Source organism: Ceratotherium simum, chromosome 17 (assembly GCF_057802395.1).
Source record: "Ceratotherium simum simum isolate JZ-2026a chromosome 17, ASM5780239v1, whole genome shotgun sequence".
Classification (NCBI taxonomy): Eukaryota; Metazoa; Chordata; class Mammalia; order Perissodactyla; family Rhinocerotidae; genus Ceratotherium; species Ceratotherium simum.
The window spans coordinates 60,126,642-60,150,601 of NC_141916.1; the positions used below are offsets into that span (position 1 = coordinate 60,126,642).

The 23,960-nt window shown below is 45.6% G+C and overlaps 1 protein-coding gene across 3 annotated transcripts in view; it reads left to right on the forward strand.

Moving 5' to 3' along the window:
* CACNA1C (calcium voltage-gated channel subunit alpha1 C) overlaps positions 1-23,960 on the forward strand; it is a 714,534-nt gene that overhangs the window by 370,754 nt on the left and 319,820 nt on the right. The window lies entirely within an intron of this gene.

The window sequence follows — 23,960 nt, forward strand, 5'->3', positions numbered from 1 at the left end:
GGAGTCCTCACAGCCACTTCCTGGCCCTGAGGCAGTCTGGTTTCCTCAGTTGCCCTGGCAGGAGTTGCAGTCATGGGTGAGCCACTCACTCCCTGGGCCCTGTCCCTGCCTCCTCTGTTCCTTTCCTCCTCAGAGGTGGCTAATACAGCCAGATGAGTGACGACTTTTGCAAGGATTGAGTGAATGTGAGTTCGAGAGAGAGGCCTGTCGTGGAGGGACTGGTTGGTTCTAAGGCCTTCTTTCCCGTTTATCCTTTTTCAAGAAGTGGCCATCTCATGTGGTTTGGTGTCTTCAATGCTGCAGAATGGAAAACGTCATGAGCGTTTCTGCCTTGGCTTGGTTTCAAGAGAATGTGTTTTTGCTGAAGGATCTGCACCACATTCCCTTAGAGTGTCCCTTCCCCTGCCCCATCCTGAATACACACCCACTGCCTTTCCCACATACCCTGGGCCCCGCAATTATCCAACAAGGAAACTGGGGCAAGAAAGAGACAGTCCTCACCTCCAGAAAGGCCCGAGAACAGAAACAGGATTCCTGTCTTATCAGGTGTCCTGTCCACCCAGTGCAGAAGGCATGAGGAACGTGTCCTGTTCAATGTGGCCTGGCTCAGAAATGCGTTAGCTGAAACACCTGGCTTTCACCCCGAATGCAACACAATCACCATGTCCCCAGAGCCACCAAATTCCCTTATTGTGCTTCTAGGCAGCTCAGTGAGAAGACAGGCAGTGTGGGGCATCATCAGACCTGATGTCCCAGAAGCTACACCGTGAGCCTTGGCCAAGAGACCCTGCCGGAAAATGCCACCGTGTGGCTCTGTCATCTTCTCACCTTTCCCTGCTCGCCGATGAGGTCTCCTAGGGCACCTGAGGTTGTCAGAAGGTCTGTATGGTGCGACCTCAATTGACAGGCCCTCCGGGAATACAGTTCCTCTGTAATTAAATTCTTATGTTAAAAAAAAAGTCTTCATCAATCATATAAAACAAGCTGCCTGCATTTGATGTGTGTGGGTTGTGGGAAGATTCGGTAAGAAGTAGAAGGGTGTGCAGACCTTCATGAGACGTGCCAGGTGAACTCCCTGCTCACTGCTGTTTCCCCACCTTGGCCAGTAATAGCCTCCTCCCCCATCCTGGAGAGGGTGCCTGTTGCCCCCAAGGACCACTGAATAAGCACCAGATTATTTGTTGAGGGGAATAGATTCTGTGAGAGAGTGGCGTGTTGGGCAAGGAGCTAGCTCACTCCTAATGCTGACCTGACTCTGGGTTGTGACGTGGGCTCTGAAAAGGCCGTGAGACTCTCTGAACCTCAGTGTGGCCCATCTGTGAAACCAGATAACGATGCTCACACTGACCCTCAGAGCAGGGGTGAGGGTCAAATAAGGCTCTGAAAGGCAAATGCCTTTTCTCCTTTAAAGCAGATACACACTGGGTTGAGGGAGTGTGACTGGAGGGAAGGGTGGAGCACGTACTGTGTGTGAGGCAGTGTGCCCGTGTGGCAGGAGGTGGCCTGTTGAATCTGCAGGGAGGCCAGGCAGATGAGCGGGGTTAGTGGAGGACCAGATCGTCCTAGCTGGGAGGCTGAGGGGTGTTGTCTTAGAAAAATGGGCATCAAGCTGAGTCCTGGCAGATGGGTGGGAGAGAGACCATGGACTGTGTAGAGTCCCTGCCCAGCCCAGGAGTCTCCTCAGGCCTGATTCAGCCTGGGGAGCGGGTCCCCTTAATTTCAGGAAATTCTGAAGCCCATGGTGCCTTGGGGCAGGGTGGGGCCCTGTCTCCTCCCTACCTGTCCCCTGCTGGAAGGCTTCTACACTGCTGCCTTTGATTACTCTCCTGGGATGTGGTCCTGCCCTCCTCAGCACCAGGCCCCTGGAGCAGCTGGGAAGAGCTCTCTGTTCAGCTCTCAGGAGCCCTGGGGCTCTCCTGAGTAGGACTTATTGTGCTAGGAGGCGGAGAGGGAGAGGGCTGCAAGGGTCTCCTTTAAGCAAGTCAAAGCCCAAAGGATCCCAGGGAGGACATAGTGGGACCAGCTGCCCTTGGATGTGTCGAGCGCCCCCTGGTGGTGTTGAAGGTCAGGGAGAGCACGCTGGTCTGGAGGGCTTCCTGGAGGAAGCAGAGCGTGAACTGAGGCTCAACCGTGGACAGGATTTGAAGGGGAGGACGCTCAGGGCTGGGAGATGAGTTACAGGCATGGGGCTGGGGATGGACAAGGCCTGTCTTGGGGATTATGATTAGATCCGCCTGGCTGAAACAGAGCTGTGTGGAGAGAAGCAGGGGCCAGTGCCAGCGTGGTGGGGGAGCCATAACCACCTCCTGGCTCCTGAATGCCCGTTTATGGCGTTTCAATGTCACACTGTAGGCAGTGGGATCTTTTTGAGTGTGGCCCAAAAGGTGATATAAAATGATGCTAGTCGTGTTTTTGCATGATTAATCTGGCAACTGTATTCACAGGGATTAGAGGAAAGAGAATCTGGAGACAGACACCCATCAGGCAACCATGCCAATGGTCCAGGAGCCCAGTGAAGGTGATGGAACTGGGGGTTTGCTTCCAACATGCAGCTGGGGAGGGAGCACGGGGTTGTTAGGAAGGAACGGATGGAATCTGTTTTCCGTGGAAGCCCCACCTTCCGCATCAGCTCTGCACGGTTAAGCTGCCAGATCTCCCAGTCCCCGGGGTCCTCCCTCAGAACTGCAGTGCCCTCCAATCGCTGCTCCCTTTGCCTGAACCTGTCACAGCGGCCCGTGCAAAGCAGAACATGGAGAGCAGAAGGCCAAGCAGACGGCTTTGTGTTTCCTCCATTGTCTCTGGGTCGTTCTCCAGCCACCTGCTTGGTGTTTTGATAAGCAGATCTTTCTTTAGAAGAGCAAGCAAACCAGCCAGCTAGGGACCATGCTCGGTGCGCAGTCAGTACCCAAACACTGGTAGGACGGGAGATTGTTTTTAAAAGGGATGTAGTCAGCAGCTGACCTGAATCTCATCTTTGAGAACCAGAGACCAAGAGGGCGAAAATGTCTCCCTGACTGTGTTTGGGATCGTGAGAAGTGTGTATCCTGGTCCATGGGGATGATCCGCTATTGGTACAGCGACCTGTGGTGTGGAAGAGACCAGAGATGGGATCCATTCCTTCCTCCCACCCGGCTGGGAGAACCAAGGCACTCCCGCCCACAGGGTGGACTCTAATTCACTTTTTCTGAGCACGGCAAGAGAAGGCTGAATCTCAGCCGTTCCTGAGACCGCGGTGATCTCGCCAAACACAAGGCTGGCCTTGACTTCAGGTTCATTTTCCCTTCCCTCTTCCTCTCCACCTTTCAGGTCATTTCAGAGCCAGTGGGTTCTCTGCAGCTTTAGCTTCTGTTATCTTGAGGAACTCGCCGTAACCCAGGTCTGCACAGCAGGCAGGCTAAGGAACTGGAAAGAAATGAAGCTCATGCTGGGGGGTCTGGGGGAAGAGGAGGAGGAGAACTGGCCGAGGAGCTGTAGCACTTTGAAAGTTGGATATTAAACCTATAGCAGCAAAACTAGCTCTGTTCCCCTCCAACACACACAATATTTGTGGTATTTACCTTCTGTTGGGTGTGCCATCAGCATGAACTATTGAATTGGAAAGGAATTTTTTAACATTGTCAGACCAAACCTGTTTTAAGCCATCATTTAAGACCAAGCATGTGGAGTAAGCTTTGGAATCTGTCCTCTTCCAGAGGGGGAAAGCCAGCTGGCACTCAGCTGATTGTGCCAGCATGGCTACATCAGTTGTTAAAATACTGAAAAACTTCAGCTGCCCTGAGCCCCCCAAAGGCCCTGTGCCCCTTTTAGGACCCTCTCACCTCCCCCCATTTCAGCAACTAAAAGTTAATGCTAGAGCAGGACTCTGCTCCCGCCCGCCCCCAGGGCCTATTCCGGTGGGTGGGACCACACTGTGGTTAAATGAGAGGCTCTCTGTAGCCTGCAGGTTATACCAGGTCCCTTGACACTGGGTCTTAGCATTTCCTGCTGCTTTATTTTTCCCATATTAAGATAGAAATGGTACTTGTCAAAACCCCTCTCACTCTCTTAGGCCCAGCCCAAATGTCACTTTGTCTCTGAAGTCTGTCCTGGTCAGAATGAATCCCTGCTTCTCTGCCCACATTAACACTGGGCTTGTGCCTCTCCTACGAAACTGATGATGTTTAACCTCGTGTTACAACAATGGTTCACAGCAGGGGCGATTTTGCTTCCCAGGGGACATTGGCAGTGTCTGGAGACATTTTTGGTTTTCACAGCTAGAGGCAGGTCCTACGGGCATCCAGTGGGTAGAGGCCAGGGATGTTACTGAACATCCTACAATGCACAGGACGGCCCCCACAGCAATGATCCAGCCCAATGTGTCAACGTGCCAAGGTCCAGAGACCCTGTATTAAAGAGACCTACGTGTCTCTGTGTCTCTCGAGCTCCTGTCTATGAGTTCCTTGAGGGCAACACACTGCAACTATGTCATGCCCCAACCCACTCCTCTCTGCCCCCACCTCCAGGAACCAGGGCGATCCTTTGTATTTAGCTGGACACTCAATCAATGGCCTGAATTGAATTCATTTAGTTAAATTGAATCAAATTGCATTGAGCCTCAGCTACCCCACCGATCGTTAGGCAAAGGCAGCGGTTACCGTGCTGAGCTCACGCTTTCCTCTGCCTCATGAGCAGGGAGTGAGGAAGGCGCCCCAAGCCCACCTGGGTAGCCTGCACCGGGCCCCCGTGAAGGTGGACACAGGGGCTTAGGGACAAATGGGAACATTTTAAAGGCTTGGAAACTGCCAGTGAGTAGTTTAGCTCCTAATTTACCATGCGTCTCAGTGACACAAGGAGTAGTTCTCTGACCTTTTTGTCACTGCAAAGAAGATGGGGTTCAGCAGGACCACGGTAGGGGTTCTGTAGAGTCGTAGGCATGGGAAAAGTGCAGGACTGTCCAAAATATGGACCAAGAGGCAGTGTGGCGTGGAGCAGAGCAGCATTCTTGTGTTGGATCCCACAAAGGAAATGTTTGTATCCCTTCTACACCAGTACTGCCGACAGTCTGACCTTGATCTGTGGGCTCAGTTCTCTCACTTGTAAATGGGAATAATAAATTCTTACCTGCTTTGAGGCAGGGGCTGGACTGGTCATCTCGCGTGCCTCCCCCAAATATAATAAGTGATCCATGTGCATTGCTTCATTTACTCCTCTGTTGCGCAGAGGAGGCCACTGAAGCACAGAGAGAGTGCGTTGCTTTCCCAGGGTCACACAGCTAGAATGTGGTAGAGCCTGGTTCCCAACCCCGAGTCCATGCCTCGCTCGCTCTAGAGCTCTGCTTCATCCTTTCCTTCTGTGCCTCACAATGCAGCATCTACCCATCCTTGCACCCTCTCCCTAGGTCTTGAAAACAGGAGCCCCCTTGTTTTGCCTGGTGTTTTTAAGCCGTCTTTGGAATATACACAGTGGTCTCTGGGCTTCCCTCACTGACTGGAACCAATCTTGGACAAGATTAGAATTGGAGCTTTCCTTCTTTTCAAGGTTAAGTTTTCTGTTCCATCCAGAATAACTTGCTGTTCCCCAGCTGTTCTCCCTGGTTTCAGGAGGATCTGAAATCACAAGAGAATTACCTGGCTTGGAGGCAGCTGGTGTTTCTGTGTCCTGGAGAAAGTGGATCCTAGAGAGTGGAGCTACCCAGAAACCAGGGCGGCACGCTGGCCGGGGGGAGGCAAAGAAGGCTTGTGGTCTCGTCTTGGCCTCTCAGGGGTGTGTCTAATTCGGGCACCACTTGGTGTGGTTTCTCGTATCTGGAGAGGTTCTTCTTTTCTCCCTAAGTGACATCTCTCTTGAGCACATATTTCCCTCTTCTCAAGGTGAGCAATTGCTCTCCAGCTCTTCATAATCACTAATTAGTGCACAGAGAGGCTAATGAACAAAATAGCTATTGGGCCATAGCTTAGGATTGAACCAAAGGGAGAAGGAGGCCTCAGTCTGCTTTCTTTCCTCTAAAAAAAGGAAACACAACAGAACATACCACACTTCTCAAGGGTAATTTATCGTAGTCACATCTGAAGTGTCCGTCCCCAGCATATTCGCTCTCTGTGAGGAAAGATTACAGGTGACGATCTTGTCAGCAGTGGGGGCCCCACAGAGGTTCTCCAAGAGCACGCCTGGCTTCCTCATTGACTGTGGAAGCACAAGCCACCATTCTCCAGGGGGTGCACACTTCCTCCACCCCATCTGCTCGTCCATGCCGGCCCAGGACAAGTGGCACCCTCCTCTCTGTCTCTTATTGTCTCTCTTTTTCTTTCTCTCTCTCTCTCTGTCTCTCTCTGTCCCTCTCTCATTCTCTCTCTCTCTCTCTCTCTCTGTGTCTCATCTTCAATATATCCGGAGCAGAAAGAGATCTAGGCATTCATATTCAACTAACATTTCTTGGCAAGTAATTACATCACCCCTTTTAAATCTCATCACAACCCTTTCCATTTGTTGGACCCAGAGATGGAGGCTAAGATCTGCAGACTTCCTCAGGGACACGCCGAGTAAGGAGCAGTACCAGGAACTAACTGTGCTCTCCAGATTCAGTGCCCATGGTCAGGAATTTATAACTAATAAATATACCAACTTTGCTGGGAAGACCAAAATAGCATATGAGAAAGGCTTTGAAAGGAGAGAAGTGCTAAATTACGAGATACTGAGTGCTCGGCTTTCTGGAAACTGCCTGTCCAGGTTACCCACGGAGTGGTGGGCGTCTGTGGGAGGACGAGCTGCACACTCACCCCCTTGGCTGCTCTGTGAGCTTGCCTCCCGGGAAATATTTAGAACCTGATGCCCACCTCCTGACTTCCTCAGCAAAGCGCTGCAGTCACTCTCCTCGCTGTGGTGTGGCAATTGTTCTTCGAGGCCCCTGGAGGCTGCAGAAGCAAATTCTTGCTCAATTTCCCTGGCTCTTCTGCTGCCCTCCCTTCCCTCTGCTGTCTTCTCCCTTTCTTCCTGCTCTTTGGAGAAAACAGGTCTGCCTCACCCACTGAACCCTGTCCCTCTGTGCATTCTACCCTCTGTCTCGCTTCCCTTCTTTCTCCTTGTGCTGCCTGGCTGAGTTTTCATATCAGACTCTTGAGAAGGTGTTGTATCCTTTCTTTTTCTCCAAAATGAATCTGTGCTTATGATGAACAGATGTCGCTGTCACAGAGTCACTGATGACCCACCCCACCCCTCACACACCTTCCCTCGACTCTCTGGCTCCCACATTCCATTCTGTTTTCTGCCACTGGCTAGGTTCCTGAACCCCAGCCTGCCCTGAATTTCGTCACTCAGATCAACTGGAAAGCTAAGCTGTCCTTCCTGGCTTTCTGGCGGGCCATCAAGTGGACCTTCGGCCCCACCTTGCTTCTTTAGCATGCACCCAGAAAACTTTGGGGTGTGTTGCCATGGAGATGAGGAAATCTTTCCTGTAGCCCCTTCCTTAGACTCTTATGCAACCTGCCCTCTTTCCGGATTGCTGTGATGTGCAGGGAGGTTTCTTAAATTAATCCTGTCAAAATAGCCTTCGAATTCTTTTGGAGCAGGGATTTTTTTTTTTATCTCACAAGACACAAACTGTTCAAGGGAAGAACTGGGAACAAAGACAACTCGGGAGGACTGGAGGGAGCTTGGAGAGCACTTGGAGGGAAGCGTGGAAATGATTGATGGGCTGGAAATGGGACCGCAGATGCAAGGTGAGAGGAAGGGGGATTACTGAGCTGGGAGAAGAGCAGGCTGACAGGTGACCTAGTAGCAGGCTGCAAGTTTGTGAGGGGCAGGATATGGAGGCTGGCGATTGGCTGGCTCCCCGTCACCCCCAGAGGAGAGACACTTCCAGCGGGAGTTAGGCAGTGTGAAGCTGCGAGAGGGACCTCCTCCCACGGCATGTGGCAGACACAGCGAGGGGCGGGTCCTGGGGGCTTCCCCAGGCCGTCTCCCCTACGGGGATGGCCACTGGAATGGCTGAAGAGCCTCGTCTATCCATCACCTAGCACAGACGTGCCCAGTCACTTGTCCTCGGATTAGTTCCTGGATGGCAGCGTCAGCAGCCCCTGGGCACATGTTAAAAATGCAGTTTCCTGGGCCACACCCAGAGCTCCTGGTTCAGAATTTCTGGGAGGGAAGTCCAGGAGTCCATTTTTACAGATTCCCCAGAGGAGTCTTACGCTTAGCTCACTGAGAACCAAGGGCTGGTATGTGGAGAAAGAGAAAAGACCTCCCTAAATTCTTCCTGTTGTCCCATTCAGCATCCAACAAGCTCCCTCCCCATCGTCGAGCCCTCCGGAGTCCAGGCCGCAGCTGCCCGAGCTCTCCGTCCAGTGTGTGCACTAGCTTCCTCAAGGTGGGCCCTACATGATCAGAGCTGCCCGCAGCCCTGAGGAGGCCCTGTGCCTCTCCTCGGGCAGAGCACAAGGGTGCGGGAAGATGCCCATCCCCTGCTTTTGTTCTGGCTGCACTGGCAGCGTGGAAGCCTTGGGTAGCAGCTTCTGGAGTTTCCAATACCGAGGAGTCCCTGGAAACCCCACCGCTGCTCCAGAGGGGCCAGAGTGCAGAGCGTGGGCGGCCACGGCTGTGCCTTTCCAGCTCCTGAGCAGGTCATTTGACCTCTCCTGGCTGCAGTTTCTTTCTCTGGAAATGGAGGAGGCTGAACTAGATCACATCTACAGTCCTTCCAGCTCTTCCTTTCTGCCTTTACTGGCCATTTGAAGCGTTGCAATGCTTGAAGATCTTGACGAGTATACAATCTTAGATTCGGTGCAGTATTTCACAGTGGAACGTTTTGAATTCAGTGATTTTTTTCTGTTTATATCACTTGTCTTGGGAAAGTTGGGATCGTAAGGAAGAATACACTAGTATGCGTATTTCCAGCGAACTCAGCTCAAGTGCGAGCCTGCTGCTCACCACGGGACCATGGACAGACTTTTCTTTCACTTGGTGGCGGCGTACAAAGTACAGATTCTGTTCTTTGGCCTTAGAATACTTTTTGTATGTTGTCAATGTGGAGCCTGTAATCAGAGAGTACTGTTCGTGGGGAGAAGAGGAATGTTGGAGGGAGGGACCATTATTTCATGGCCTTATTTGCTTTATCCCTGCTGAGTTCCAAACTGCAGTGGTATTTAAAAAAAAGGCAGCAGCAGCTCCGGTGGAGATTGTTAACTTTGCTTCTGAGCTGTTGGAAACCAGCCACACTTTGGTATTTTTAAAAAAATAAGAGAATTGTAGTATAAAAAAACATTGCTAGTTGTCTACCCCAGCATCTGACCTAGCTTTCCTCTTTAGTAACTGAACTCTGATTTTCAGCTGGGCACATTACCACCTAGACTAAAAAGACTAGATTTTCCAGTCTCCTGTAAGGCTTGGCGACAATTTCTGGCCAATGAGAGAGATAAACTAACTACTGTATGCTATAATATAATAAAGGCTAGGGATGAGCCCTTTTTTTTCCTTCCTTCCTCCTTCCTGCTTCCTGGAATACAGTTGTAATGGCTGGAGTTTTAGCAGGCACATTAGCGATAAGATGGAACCCAAGCATTGAGAATGGCAAAGCAGAAAGATGAGAGCCTGAGTGTCAACCACCATGGAGCTGCCATCTCAGACATCTCCCTTTAAACAGCTTTGTTTGAGAGAAAAATAAAACCACTATTATTTTTTGTTTCATTTATGCAGCTGAACCAAATTCCAATAGTTACATATAGGTTTCAGGTGAGCTGGCTTAGACAGTGAAAGTGAGGTCAGAGGCAAAGGGCATCCTTGAGAACAGAGGCCACAGCTGGTTGTCCTGAGCAGCAGACTTCTGACATAACATAGCACAGGAAAGGATACAGATTTTCAAGTCAGACTAGGTGTGACATCCACCTCTGCATCTGATTAACCAGGACCTTGACCAAGTTATCCTCTTGAGTCTCCATGTCCTCACTTGTAAATTAGAATAATAATCTCAACCTCACAGGCTATTCATAAGTATTAGATATCGTATTGATAAGGTGTCTTATTTAGTACCTAGCACATTGTAGGTATTTGAAAGTGGTGGCTATGTGTGTGTGGGTGTCCATCTGGCCCCAGACGCTGTGCCCTGGGGGTGTAGAGATAAGTACAGTCCACCCCTGGTCCCACTCGCAGGCTGGCTAGGAGGATCTTAGTGTCATGGCCGGGACCCGAGCATAAGCACATGCGTGTCTCCGTGCCGTGATGCAGACTGCGGAGATCCTCATGTGTGCACCAGCGATTGAAGGGTGCTCTCTCAGGGTGGGGCTTTCTGCCTTTGCTCGCTCGGGCCTGCCACTTGGGCTGCCCTCCTCCCTCCTTTACTCCTCTGAATCCTACCTGTTTTTAGTGGGATAGATGAAAGGCCCATTGATGTCCCTTCTCTTCCGTGGAGCCATCTAAGCTATCCCAGTGGTTCCTTGCCATTTTACTGAGTTTACTTTAAGACCACACAGTTCAGGGCTTAACTTATTCTCCTGCTGGGGTGGATGTGTGTCCATCCTCTCCAGCTGGACTCGATCTTCTTGAAGGCAGAGACCAGGTCTTAGAATTCTTTCTATGTGGAATAAATAGTAGAGGCTCAGTGTTTTTATTGATAAAGCAGAGTTATATAGGTGAAGATTTTTTTCTTCTGTGAGAGCTATGATCAGGTCTGTGGTCCTTCTCTATTTCCTGTGGCTGCCGATGGTGTAATGCAGCAGAAAGGGAAAGAGTGAGCAGGGCGAGGGACGGCTGGCTCAGAGGCGCAGAGGTCACCTGGCCCAGACTGGGCCCAGTGGCAGTGCGGCATGGCCAGGCAGGCACAGGGGAGTCTTCCTCCTCCCCAGGTGTGAACTGAACAATGAGAGGCGGTTTCTCACCTTAGGCAAACCTCTACATAAAAGAAGTTCCTTCATGGAAACCCTCCCAGTGGCTGTAACAGGCTGTTAGTCATATGTGATAATGGTCCGGGATGAGTAGGTGTCAGGCAGCCGAGATGACTGTCTCCTTCTATCAGGAGCAAATTCTTGAAATCCCACAGGCTCATATTTCAGCTCTCAGAGGGAACCACAGCCTCACCCCAGGAGCCACCCCTGACTCTTTCGCCCCATGTCACGCCCTCCCCTTGGCTGACTCACAGCATTGTCTGTCCTCAGGAGTTACCTGTGAGGATCAGGAGACAAGCCTCCTTGGAGGGCTTCCAGTTTTCCTAGAAATCCACCTCAGCTAATCTAATAATACATTGGGAATATCTTGGAGAACACTAGAATGATCCTTTCTTCCATTTTTATCATTTCTATAGTGCTATTTTTATAAAGCCCACATTATTTTGACCTGGATCAACTAATACCATAGTCCAAATAACTTACTAGCCTGTACTAACAAAACCAGTTGGAGCTGTCAGAGGAGACGCAGGTCATCGGGCTCCTCCTCCTCCCTTCTCAGTGAGTTCCTTCCCAGTCTGCTTGGGTGCTCAGTGGAAGAGTACTCACAGGTGCCCACTGCATGCCCATCACTGGGGTCTTCTCCCCACCCTCCCTATCTTCCTGTTTTCCAGCATTGTCTGTCTGTCTGCCTTCTAGAGGCGATCTTTATGTAAGAACAGACATGATGTGTGTGTGGGAGGTTGAGGAAGATAACCTAGGAGTTCTCTTTCAGCCTGAGAGTCCTCATCTTCCTGAGCATCTTGGTGTGAGTGAAGCTGTGTACTCAGGTTCTGAGGGGAGTGGATAAAGAAGGCATTGCATGTGAACTGCCAGTGGAGTACCCATTTGGAGGAGAGAAGGCAGAGGATGTTCAAATAGTAGTCAGGCCCACCTGAGCAACAGCTGCAGGTGTGGTTCCAAACTTACTGGCAGGCCCGGAAGCTAGGGGGCTGGTGCCATCACCCGTTCCATGCCACTACCATGACTCTGAGCTTTGGGAGCTGGGCTACAGAGAGTGCGATGAGTCCCCAGCCTCCTCCAAGGGCAGCCCTCACTCATCACTCAGCTGGCCCAGCCCAGCTCCCCCTCCATGCCGCTGCTGTGAGTCCTCAAACCTCAATGAGAGGAGAGATCAGAGTGAAGGCTGATGCCCCCTTTTTAGCTCTTTTTCTTCCATAGTTGGTGTGATTCTGAAGGTCTCTAGGTGAATGCATACAAGAATTTAAAAAATAAACTAGAAACTTTAGTGCAAAAGGGAAAATGCAATTTTTGTAGATGTCCCTGATAGTTTGTGACTCAAGACTGGGCAGTGACAATCAGGGAACACACCTTGTTTGCGAGGTACCACTCCAGTGGAAGAGGTTGGGAGCGACGCTGAATGTCAGCGAGGCCCACATTGTTATATAAACCCGTAATCCTGAGTTTGCTGGCCTCCTGCAGACTTAGCAAGGACCAAAAGAGGATGGAACTTAAGTTATGTTGTAGAAATGTAACACAGACTGCTGTATAAACAAAGACATGAATAATGATTTCTTAGTACAGTTCATAAAAGAGGCAAAATAGTCTCGTCTTCTGCTACAAATCTCATTGGGCTAAAAGCAGAGCCTCAAGCTATTCTCTTGCCATGGACTACTGGGAGTTCCAGCTCTCAAAAAGAACGGGGAGCGGCAAGAGAGACGGGCGCACGGGACTCAATTCTGAGCAAAGAGGAAGAGCTAGTTGAGTGAGGACATCACGGAGGAGAGTGGCCAGTCATTCAAGCGTCCCTACTCAGAAAAGGAGAGACGATTCCACACAACACAGACCCCAGATATCAGGAAAGGGTGTTTCAGAAAGTGCAGAGGAGACAGTGGTCTTGTGATTCTGAGAGAGTCTCTGAAAGGGGAGATGGTCCAAGAAGAGCAGAACATGCAGAGGCTGTGCAGAATGCTGAGACACCAGGAGGGCTCCTGCCGCCTCTCTCGCTGAGGGTGGGCTGCAGGCAGGAAGCAGTACAACAAATACAGTTACCGGAGAAGTGAACAAACGCATTGACAGTATTTGCCTGTCTTAATGGGTTAAAGTCTGTCTTGACCAATTTTATCCTAAATAATGGAAGAACCTCCTGATATTTTCTTAGAGCTTCTGACAGTGATCTCTGTGAAATTGTGGAAGGCATATAGGGGCCAGAGAAGGCAAACATTTTGATTTTCTAAAGACTAGAGGCTCAGAAGAGGAAGCTTCATGTTACTCCCTGGCAGACTCTTGGAACAGATTCCCTCAAAATGGCGTGTGTGCGCTTTAGAAAGAAATCAGTAATTTCAGGAACACATCAAATTAACTGGATTTTCTTTTGTTGTATGATTACTAGGCTTAGATCAAAAGAATACTTGAGATAGTGTTGATTTCAATAAGGCATTTAGTAACATAGTAACATCTGTCATGATTTTTTTTGTGTGAAAAATAAGGAAAAATAGGTTTGTAATTGATTGGCCAACTCTGATCAAAGAATGTGGACTAACAGATTGATGTCAGTCTGGAGAGGGTCTCCAGTTCAGTGCCGTGGGGCTCAGGCCTGGTCAACATGTCTACCATTGAAACTGCAGAAAGGAAACTTCTCAGATTTCTTGAAGACACAAAGTTGAGAGAGATGACTAATTCCACAAATAGAAAAAAATATTTACAAGAGCCTTACTGGCTTCTTATTTAACATGGCAGGAGACCAAACATGCTTGATATGCTTCCTAAGAACTTCCAAATAAAATACCATAAATATATCAACAAGTTTCAAGTTGGCGATCACATTATAAATTATGGGGCAGTAGGGAGCATACATCAAAGGACAAGTGGCATTCTCACCAGTGGCAATGGATGCATCGAGAGGCACGTTCCTGGCCTGCATTCTGCATGTCTACCTGCCGACAGCCCCAAAGAACTGGATTGTTAATTCAGTCAATCTGTCTGTTAATTCAATTCTATCTGTCAATTCAGATAGAAAGATATTATAAAGACATAGTAAGATATGCAAGGTCTCAGAAAATAAACCATTCATGTCCTCCTCCTGAGACTATGACTCAGTTAATCCTTAATGTTCCAGGTGACTGAAATGAATCGAAATCAGGGACTCTCGGATAGAATAAAATGGACCAATGGTGAACGTGAAACCAATTAAATAGAGCCAGGGCCTAATAAGTAAGAGCCCAGGCCCTAGGATCAGAGAGATCAGCAAATGAATCCCAGCTCTGCCACTTCCTAAGTGTGGGACTGTGCAGGGGTTATTTCACCTTTCTGAACCTCACTGAAAAAGTGGGATTTCTGTAAGGATTAAGTAGAAAATGTAGATAAAGTGCTTGATGAGGTTCCAGGCACAAAGCAAGTGCCCAATAAATTACGGCTCTTATCATTCCCATTTATATTTATTAATAAAAATAACTATGTTGGGGCCGGCCTGGTGGCATAGTGGTTAAGTTCGTGCACTCCACTTCAGCAACCCGAGGTTCCCAGGTTCGAATCCTGGGTGTTTTTACACTGCTCATTAAGCCATGCTGTGGAAGTATCCCACATAAAAAATGGAGGAAGATGGGCACACATGTTAGCTCAGGGCCAATCTTCCTCACCAAAAATAATAAAATAAAATAACCATGTTAACTGTGGTTACAAAATAGAAATTGGAATTAATTTTTAAAAATACTATTTTGAGAAATAATTGTATGATAAGAAACCAAATCTATAATACAAGATTAAATTAATAATGACAAGGAAATAGTGCTGGAAGAAAGCAGATATTACATGTATTTAAAATATATTAAATATACTTATCTGAATGAAGGCAGCCATCAGTTGTAGTTTTGTTTTGGACTTCTTAAATTATAGAAGTTTCTGCTTACTATGTATATAATAAATATAAAGGTTAAAAGTCAAGTTTTCTACTTTCAAAAACACCAAGAGGCTAAAATAAATTGTAATCTATGAAACAAAAAATGAGAAAATAAACATATACAAAAATATCTAGAAGCATAAAATGGCAAAAATAAGGCCAAATGTATCAGCTATGGTAAAATATGTAAGTGGGTTAAATTCTCTTATTATTAAAAGTCTAAGACTGTCAGATTTAGGTTAAAAAATAAAATCCAATCATATTCTGTGCAAGGGACACTAAAAACAAAGTGATGCGGAAAGACTAAATATAAAATGATTTAGGAAAAGTATGAGAGAAGATTTGATAAATATGTCAAGGATCTAGTGCTACAAAATAAAAAATGAAGTGACCTCTGGAAAGTTAAGAAATAAAACAGGGAAAATAAAATTAATAAGGAAACATAACATATACAAAGAAGATTTTAAGGTTAAGAGCATGAATGCTAGTCGTAGTTTTATGCTAAGAAATTTGAAAATCTCAATTGCAACTTTCTGGAAAAATATAAATTTCAACTTTAGACAATTTGTTCCAAAACACAGAAAAAGATTCAAGTTAAAAATTCATTTAGTAAAAGTAGCATTATCCTGACAAAGATGTCACACACACACACACAAATTTACAGCAATCTTACATTTGTACACAGGTGGAAAAAAATGGAATCCAATGGATTCACAATTGAGTAGGCTATATCCAATGAACTCAAGGACTATTTGATATTGGGAAATTTATTACTATATCACATCAGTAAATCAACTAAAAAAAATAATGCAGCATGCAATAAAATCCAATATCCATTTTAAATAAAACTCTTAGTATATACTAGAAATAGAATGATACCTAATGTGATAAAAAATACCTATCTCAAACCAAAAGCAATCATTTGGTGATGAAACCCTGGAGGCATTTCCTTTAAAATCAAGAACAAGAAGAGGATGTGCACTAGAACCATTGCTAATTAGCGTTGTAAAAGGTCTAAAGGATGCAACCAAGCAGAAAGTGGAAAGGAAGAGATAAAATTGTCAATATTTGCAAACAATATGATTATAATCCTAGAAAATCTAACTGATGGTTAGGATTAATAAAAGCACTCAAAAAAGTGACTGGATATGACATAAAACTTTAAAAAATCAATAGCTTTTTTATGTATCGAAAATTAAATACAGAGCCAGTCCTGATGGCCTAGCGGTTAAAGTTCGTGAGGCTCCGCTTTGGCGGCCTGGGTTCAGTTCCCAGGCACAGAACCACACTACTGGTCTGTCAGTAGCCATGCTGTGGTGGCGGTTCACATAGAAGAACTGGAAGGACCTACAACTAGAATATACAACCATCCACTGGGGCTTTGGGGAGAAAGAAGAACAAAAGGAGCGAGAGGAAGATTGGCAACAGATGTTAGCTCAGGGTGAATCTTTCCCAGCAAAAAAAAATGAGGCGGTATCCTTTCAAAAAAAAAAATTAAATACATGAGACTATATGACAAAATTAAATTTAAATCAAAGACATAGAACAGTTTGAATAAATGGAAACATGGAAAGAGTAAACATTATGAAGATGCCAAATTTTTCCAAATTAATTTATAACTTTCAATCATCAGCCCAGAGTGGGGTTTTTTTATGGGGGAGGGTAGTGGGAAGAAGGAGAGTACTTGACAAAAATAATTCTAGAGTTTGTCTGGAGGAATAAACAGGCAGAATTCAAGATAACCCATGTAAAGAACACCAGTGAGGAGACGATCCGCTTCTGTGTAAGAAAACGTCTTGCTGTGGTTCAACAGAATAGCATAGGTGAAGGAATCCACAGGCAGAGCGGTGAGACGAGATAGCTAGGAAACAAATTCTAGTGATGACATTTGCTGGTATAGAATGAAATTTTTGAAAAGAAATGCGTCCAAAATAACCTCGTGTGCAATAGCACCATTTTAAAAGTGGAAGGCCAGAGCCCTAAAATAACGCACCCGTTCAAAGGCAGAAGAAAATTTGCATCATCCCATTGCATCTCCAATGTAGCATATACTGTATACTAGAAAATAAAATCTGTTTTTCCTTACAAAATCAGTTTAAAATTACCTATAATTCATCTTTGGTAAAAAGAACTTTAAAATGTTTCTCAAGAAAACAAAATTAGGGTGTGACTTATTTAGGTGCAAATATGGCTCTTGAGAAACTACAATATGATAAAGGAAGCAATAAAGTCCAGTGGAAGATAGGTGAGGTAAAGGGCCTGGATTGCTAAGTATTTGGAAAAAAAATAACACATCTGCCTTATACATTTAGCCAAAACAAATTACAGATGGATTAAAGAGTTACATGTAAGATAATAAACCATAACAATTGGGGGAAAATGAATATTTAACTGCTCTCAGAATTAGAGAGGACTTTTTAAACATAAAAGTCATAGAAGAAAACACAAAGGGAAAGATTATGAGATTCAACTCATAAAAATATGAAACTTTTACACACAGAAAAATTACAGAAAACTTTAGAAGGCAAACAAACTGGGAAAATATTTTTTAAAATGACAGACACAGGGTCAATATTTCTATTATATAAGGAGATCTTAGAAATCGGTAAGAGAAGCATTCATACCCCCATTAGAAAATTGGGCAAAGAGCATCAACATATTTATTCACAAAAGGTAAACTACACATTGCTCAATACATATATTTTAAAAATCAGCCTCACTAGTAAAAGAAATGCAAATTAAAACAAGATGCCATTTTTCACATATTAAATTGACAAAGATTTATTTTAAAAACAATATATTAGCAAAAAGTTGGGTGAAATGTGTTCTCACCTACTATGGTAGAAATAGAAAAATTTATAACCTTTCTGGAAACAATTTAGTAATATATATCAAGGTCTTTGAAATGTTTCTACCCTTTTACCAATAATTTTCCTTCTAGAAATCTAGGCTAAGAAAATAATTAGGCAAAGATTTGTATTTATGTACAATGATGTTCATTGCAGCATTGTGTATAACAAAGCAATGGAAAAAAAAGAAAAAATTTGGAAATAACCTAACATCAAAGGAGAATGTTTAAATAAATCTTGTTATAATTCATGTGATGAGCTAATAAAAATTATGTTTTTAAAGCTTACAAGTCAAAATCCTCATTTTGCATTACTGGTAGGATATAAAACATATGGACAGCATAATAAAGTTTAAAAGGAAAATAAATATGTGTAATATCACATTTTCTATACAACATAAAAATCAATAATCTATGAATAAAAGTTCTGGACAAAAACTAATGAGATAAATTTATTATTAGAAATGTCAAGTTTTGTGCTCAGGCTCAAAAAATAGAAATGGGGGAAGAGGACTGACTTTACTATTGCAGTTTTGAGAAAAACCAGAGGGCTTTAGTTGCCCACAGGCTGGGGGATGTGATTGTCACTGGAGCAGCCCTGGGTTGCCCCGATGGCAGTCCGTGGTGCCCAGGTAGGGGAAGCAGCCATCCCCTGTGCTCTGTACAGGTCAGACGCATCTTGGCCATCACTCTCTGTGTTTCCAGGAAGTCCAGGAGATTCCTCATCTCATCTTGGTCATAATGAGGAGGCCAGGGGAGCCACTGGAAACCCTGTTATATAAGGACCTGTAGCAGGATCTAGAGATGTTTCACCTGCGAGAATATTTAGGGGCAATATAATAGCTGATCTCAGTTGCATGAAGGGCTGTCACAAGGAAGAGAAATGAGGCTAATTACGAGAGGCTTCAGGAAGCAGAACCAGTTCTTGGGTAGGAGTTGAATGGAGGCAGATTTCAGAACAATGTAAGGTGCCGACAGTTAGATGTCTGACCAAACAAGTGCTCATCTTGAAAAGTAGTGAGCTCACCGGACAGCAGAGGCCAAATGACCCTCCTTAAGAAGTGATCATGAGAGGCCTACCTGGGCAGAAATTGGGCAGAAGTTGTCCTAGAAGGCATGGAAAGACCCTTCCATCTGTAGGAGGCTGCAGTTCCATCAATGACTGACTGGAGGTCTAGGTGGGCAGAGAGAAGACATTGAAGGTTGCACAGATTCTCGGGCCAGTGGTTCTCAACCTTTCCTGTGCAACAGAATCACCTGATGAGCTTGTGAAGAAACAGATTGCAGGGCCCCACCCTCAGAGTTTCTGATTCAGCAGGTCTGGGGTAGGGCCTGAGAATCTGCATTTCTAACAAGTTCCAGGCGATGCTGATTCTGCTGGTCCGGGGACCAACTTTGAGAACCACTGCTTTGGGTCAATAGCAACAGATAAGGAAGTTTTATTGAACCTATAGCTTAATGATATAGAAAGCCCAGCAACAATGTGTGGCATATGGGAGACACATGCTAAGTGGTAACTGACTTGCTTATCTAAGACTTTTGGACTATATTCTTGAAATTGTGGATTAAATTAAAGGCTGTTCATAGACCTGAATGGACCCACATTTCTACCCGGATGATAGGACAGCCCTATCACCAGGCCAAATAAATTGATGCTGATCATTAAAAGTCTCTAAGGGAAGCAGGTGCTGCAATTTTCTTTTGCCCGTTCTTAGCTGCTCTTACATGGTGGGGAGATTCATTGTCACCTAGAAATTCATGAAGGAAATATACTATTCATCTTGGGCTTCAGAATGGCCCACTATTAGCTTTTTGGTGTTTTGTTTTGTAGGTTGGTTGGTTCTTGATTGATTGTTGTTTTCTTAACCCTGGAAGGAAGCCTTCCTCAGGGAAACACCTTGTTATGATTACAGCCGGTGGTTCATGACGTAGAAAACCACAGGTGGCCCCCAAAGTTGGATGATGTCCTTAGTGCCTCTAGTAATTCTAATGAAGACGCCCAGCTCTTGTGACCGTCTGAATTCAAAGTGAGCCTCGTTTATGTGGGTTTTCCGCTAATGGGTTTAGAAAGGAACAGCCTTCCCCTACCCTCTCCTGCTGCTCTCTTCCCAAGCTTGTGGTGTGGAGTGTGAGCACTGTGTGCTTAACACACTTTGGAGTCAGTTGCCATGGGGCTGGGGAGAAATCTGGTTCCTATAGCAACATCAGGTTGACTCGTTGCGCCTTATACCGTAGGGAGATCTGGAGCTGTGGCTTATTTGATCTCAAGTTAATCTGGGGGAGAGGGGCATATGTAGTACAGAAAAATGTTCCATTTTCCAGCAACCCACGCTGTCCTTCCTGCCTGCCCTCCACTCTCCCATATCACCAAAATAAAAAATAATAATAATAATTTCATACACCCTTTCTTTAACCTACAAAAATAAACCAAAGTATTACTTTAATGTCTTCTTCAGATTCAGGTGTAGTTTGGAGGGTCAATTTCTATTTCTCCCGTTTTCAAGACCAGTCCACCCATCAGCATGCCGTGCCTCTAGGCCTGTCTAGCAGGCCTGGTGGGCTGCCTGGCGGAAAGCCTGTCAGCCACAGAGACCCACGCCGTGGGTCATGTCGTAGTGGCAGCTCTGAGCAGGCCTCAGAGGGCTGGCCTTACCTGCATGAAGCTTCACTCCAGAGGCTCCTGAGCAGCGCTAACAGATTGATGGGGCAATGGCCCCAGGAGAGGCTGGCAAGTCCAGTTTAAGAACCTCCTGACTCATCCTCCAGAGAAATAACGTCTAGTCAGCCAGTCTGTGTTTTAAGTGGGGAGCTGGCCTGTGGCTCTGGGGCACATTCGTGATCTGGGCTTGGGGAAGGCAAAGTGGAACATTAAGCTAGATCATTGCTAACAGGAAAGAATCCCACTGGTTTTTAAAGACCTTCAGGGAAGGAGGGTTCATGATTTCCTCCAACCATTCGAGTGTCTTACGGTTTTCCTTGTGGAAAATATTCACATGTTTTTCTGCTTAAATTACTTACATATCACCATTCATTCATTCAGCAAATGTTACTGAGCTTCTACATGCCAGGCTCTGTTCTAGCCCCTGAGGATATGGCTTGGAACAGTACAGATCAGTTTCTCCTCTCCTGACACCTACATTCTCATGGGGGAGACAGAAAATAAACAAAGAAAGGAAAATGTCAGAAATGTGGAAAGTGCTATTATGGACATCAAGTAGGGTGATGTGTTAGGGAGTAAAGGGGACTGCAAGTTGGGTGGTTGACAGAGGTCTTCTGAGGTGACATTGAGACCTGATTGCAAACAGGAGCTGCCATGGGACAAGGTGGAGTCAGAGCGCCCAGGCAGCACAGGAAGAGCAGTGTTGCAGGCGTTCTACACGGAGGGGGCAGGAGGGAGGAGGCTGGAGTGCAACCAGAAGCCACGTCAATAGGGTTTCTTGGCCATGGGAAGAGATGGAATTTTTTTTTATTGAGGTATAATTGACATATAACATTACATTAGTTTCAGGTGTACAACATAATGATTCAATATTTGTATAAATTGCAAAATGATGACCACAAAGTCTTATTAACATCCGTCACCATACATAGTTAGAAATTTTTTTTTCTTGTGATGAAACCTTTTAAGATTTACTCTCTTAACAACTTTCATATATACAATACAGTACTATTAACTATAGTCTTCATGCTGTACATTACATCCCCAGGACTTATTTATTACCAGAAATTTGTACCTTCTGACTCCCTTCACCCATTTCACTCACATCCCAGCCCCCACCTCTGGCAACTACCAGTCTGTTCTCTGTATCTATAAGCTTGGTTTTTCTTTTTTTGATTCCACATGTAAGTGAGATCATATAATATTTGTCTTTCTCTGTCTGACTTATTTCACTTAGCATAATGCTCTCAAGGTTCATCCATGTTGTCACAAATGGCAAGGTTTCATTCTTTTTCGTGGCTGAATAATATTCCATTGTATATATATACCACATTTTCTTTATCCATTCATCTATTGGTGGACACTTAGGTTGTTTCCATATCTTGGCTATTGTAAATAATGCTTCAATGAATATGGGGGTGCATATATATTTTCAAATAAGTGTTTTTGTTTTCTTCAGATACCCAGAAGTAGAATTACTGGATCATATGGTAGTTCTATTTTTACTTTTTTGAGGACCTTCCATACTGTTTTCCATAGTGGCTGTACCAGTTTACATTCCCACCAGCGGTGTACAAGGGTTACCTTTTCTCCACATCTGCACCAACATTTGTTATTTCTTGTCTTGTCGATAATAGCCATCCTAACAGGTGTGAAGTGATATCTCGTTGTGATGTTGATTTGCATTTCCCTGGTAATTAGTGATGTTGAGCACCTTTTCATGTACCTGTTGGCCATCTGTGTGTCTTCTTTGGAGAAATGTCTATTCAGATCCTCTGCCCATTTTTTAATAGAATTGTTTGGTTTTTTGCTACTGAGTTGTATGAGTTCTTTATATATTTTGGATATTAGCCCCTTCTCAGATATATGATTTGCAAATATTTTCTCCCATTCAGTAGGTTGCTTTCTCATTTTGTTGACGATTTCCTTTGCTGTGCAGAAGCTTTTTAGTTTGATGTAGTCCCACTTGTTTATTTTTGCTTTTGTTGCCTTTGCTTTTTTGGTGTCAAATCCAAAAAATCATTCCCAAGACCTATGTCTCAAGGAGCTTACAGCTTATGTTTTCTTCTAGGAGTTTTTTGGTTTTAGATCTTACATTCAAGTCTTCAATCAAGTTTGAGTTAATTTTTGTGTCTAGTGTAAGAGAGTGGGTTTTAAGTGATAGATATGGGAACCACTGAGAGGAGTTTAGCGTGGAAGCAACAGAATCAGATTCACATTTTCAAAATCGCTCCAGCTGCCTCTTGACACTCTGGAAGCCCCTTTTCCTTCTGCTTTTCCATTGGTGGTGATGAAGAAAAGCCGTTTGCTGCCCTTCAAATGCTTGAAGATGATTTGCAAGTCACACCTCCTTTTTTCCAGGCTCAACAAATTCAGTTCCATCTTTCTTCAGCTGTGCATGCTGAACTTTGTTATGCCAGCTTCAAAGGACATTCCAAATTCCTTTTTCATAGAATTCTGGAGCCCACAGAGGCCTTGGAGCTTACCAGGTCCAGTCTTTGTTTTACAAATGAGGAACCTCAGTGACCAGAGGGCTAAAGTGACCTGGCCAGCATCGCACAGCTGGTTAGGGGCTGAGCCTCTAGCTGCAGAACCCCTCCCTCGTGCATTTTACTGACCAGCAAGCATTTTTATTTTCTCCTCCTTTTCTGGTTGATCTTCTCTACCTTTCTCTGGGTCCTGCCATTCTTCCTCGGTGTGCTAGAATTTTCTAGTATTGGAATGTTGATTGCGATATGTGGGAAATTTGGCCATCATTTTTGGTTATACTGAGGTTTTTGTTGTGGCAATCGTCGCTGTTACTCTTTTCTGCTTTCCTGTTATTTGTGGCTCCCTTTGGATCCTTCCTAAATTCTCCATGCCTTCCTAAGCCCTGCTTCTTTTCCTGTGACTGGGAACTGGGTGTTATTGTTTGTTCGCTGACAACTCTGTGTGACAGGCTGATGTGCTAGGGAGGCAGCCAGGACGCAGCCTTCCAGGCCACCGCTCACTATAGAGCGTCACAGCCCACACCATGCTTCCCTCAGGGGCCAGGCTGTAGGGTGGGAATTCCACTGGGGTGGTTTTCCCACTCCTGGCCTTTGACAGAACGGTCAGGGCTCCCCTCCAGCTTCCACCCACGTATAGGTTCCCACCTCCAGGGTTTGTCCTCTCCCCTCCTCTGTCCACTCCAGAGCAGGGCTCCTTAGCTGTTCATTTAGCAGTCAGAGAATACTAATAGCAGGTAATCACCACAGCTGTAGGAATGACACATTAGCATTAGGTGACAAACCATCTCCCATCAGCGTTAGCCCTGCTGCATTTAACCAGCACAGTCGGGAAATCAAACAAGGTTGAAAGTCATTCCATCAACCTCCAGTCCCTCGTCCAGTAGGAGCTGACTCGGGGTGCTGGGGGGTTCCGCGTTGGGATCCATGGCAGAGCCTCAGAGTTGGCGATGTTGTCTGGGAATCAGGCAGTAACAATAATAAAGTGCTTTCAAGGACAATATGTGCTTTAATCTTTACAAAAACTTTTGGAGATATAATTATTATCCCATTTTTCAGATGGGGAAACTGAAACTGAGAGAGGATAAGTGATTCACCCACAGTCACCTGGCTGAGGAAAAGTCTGAGCTGGAACATGAACCCGGGTCCAGGCTCACTCTCACATCTACCCTTCTCTCTGGGCTGCATGTAGGCTGAGCAGCCCCCCAGGACATAGCATGGC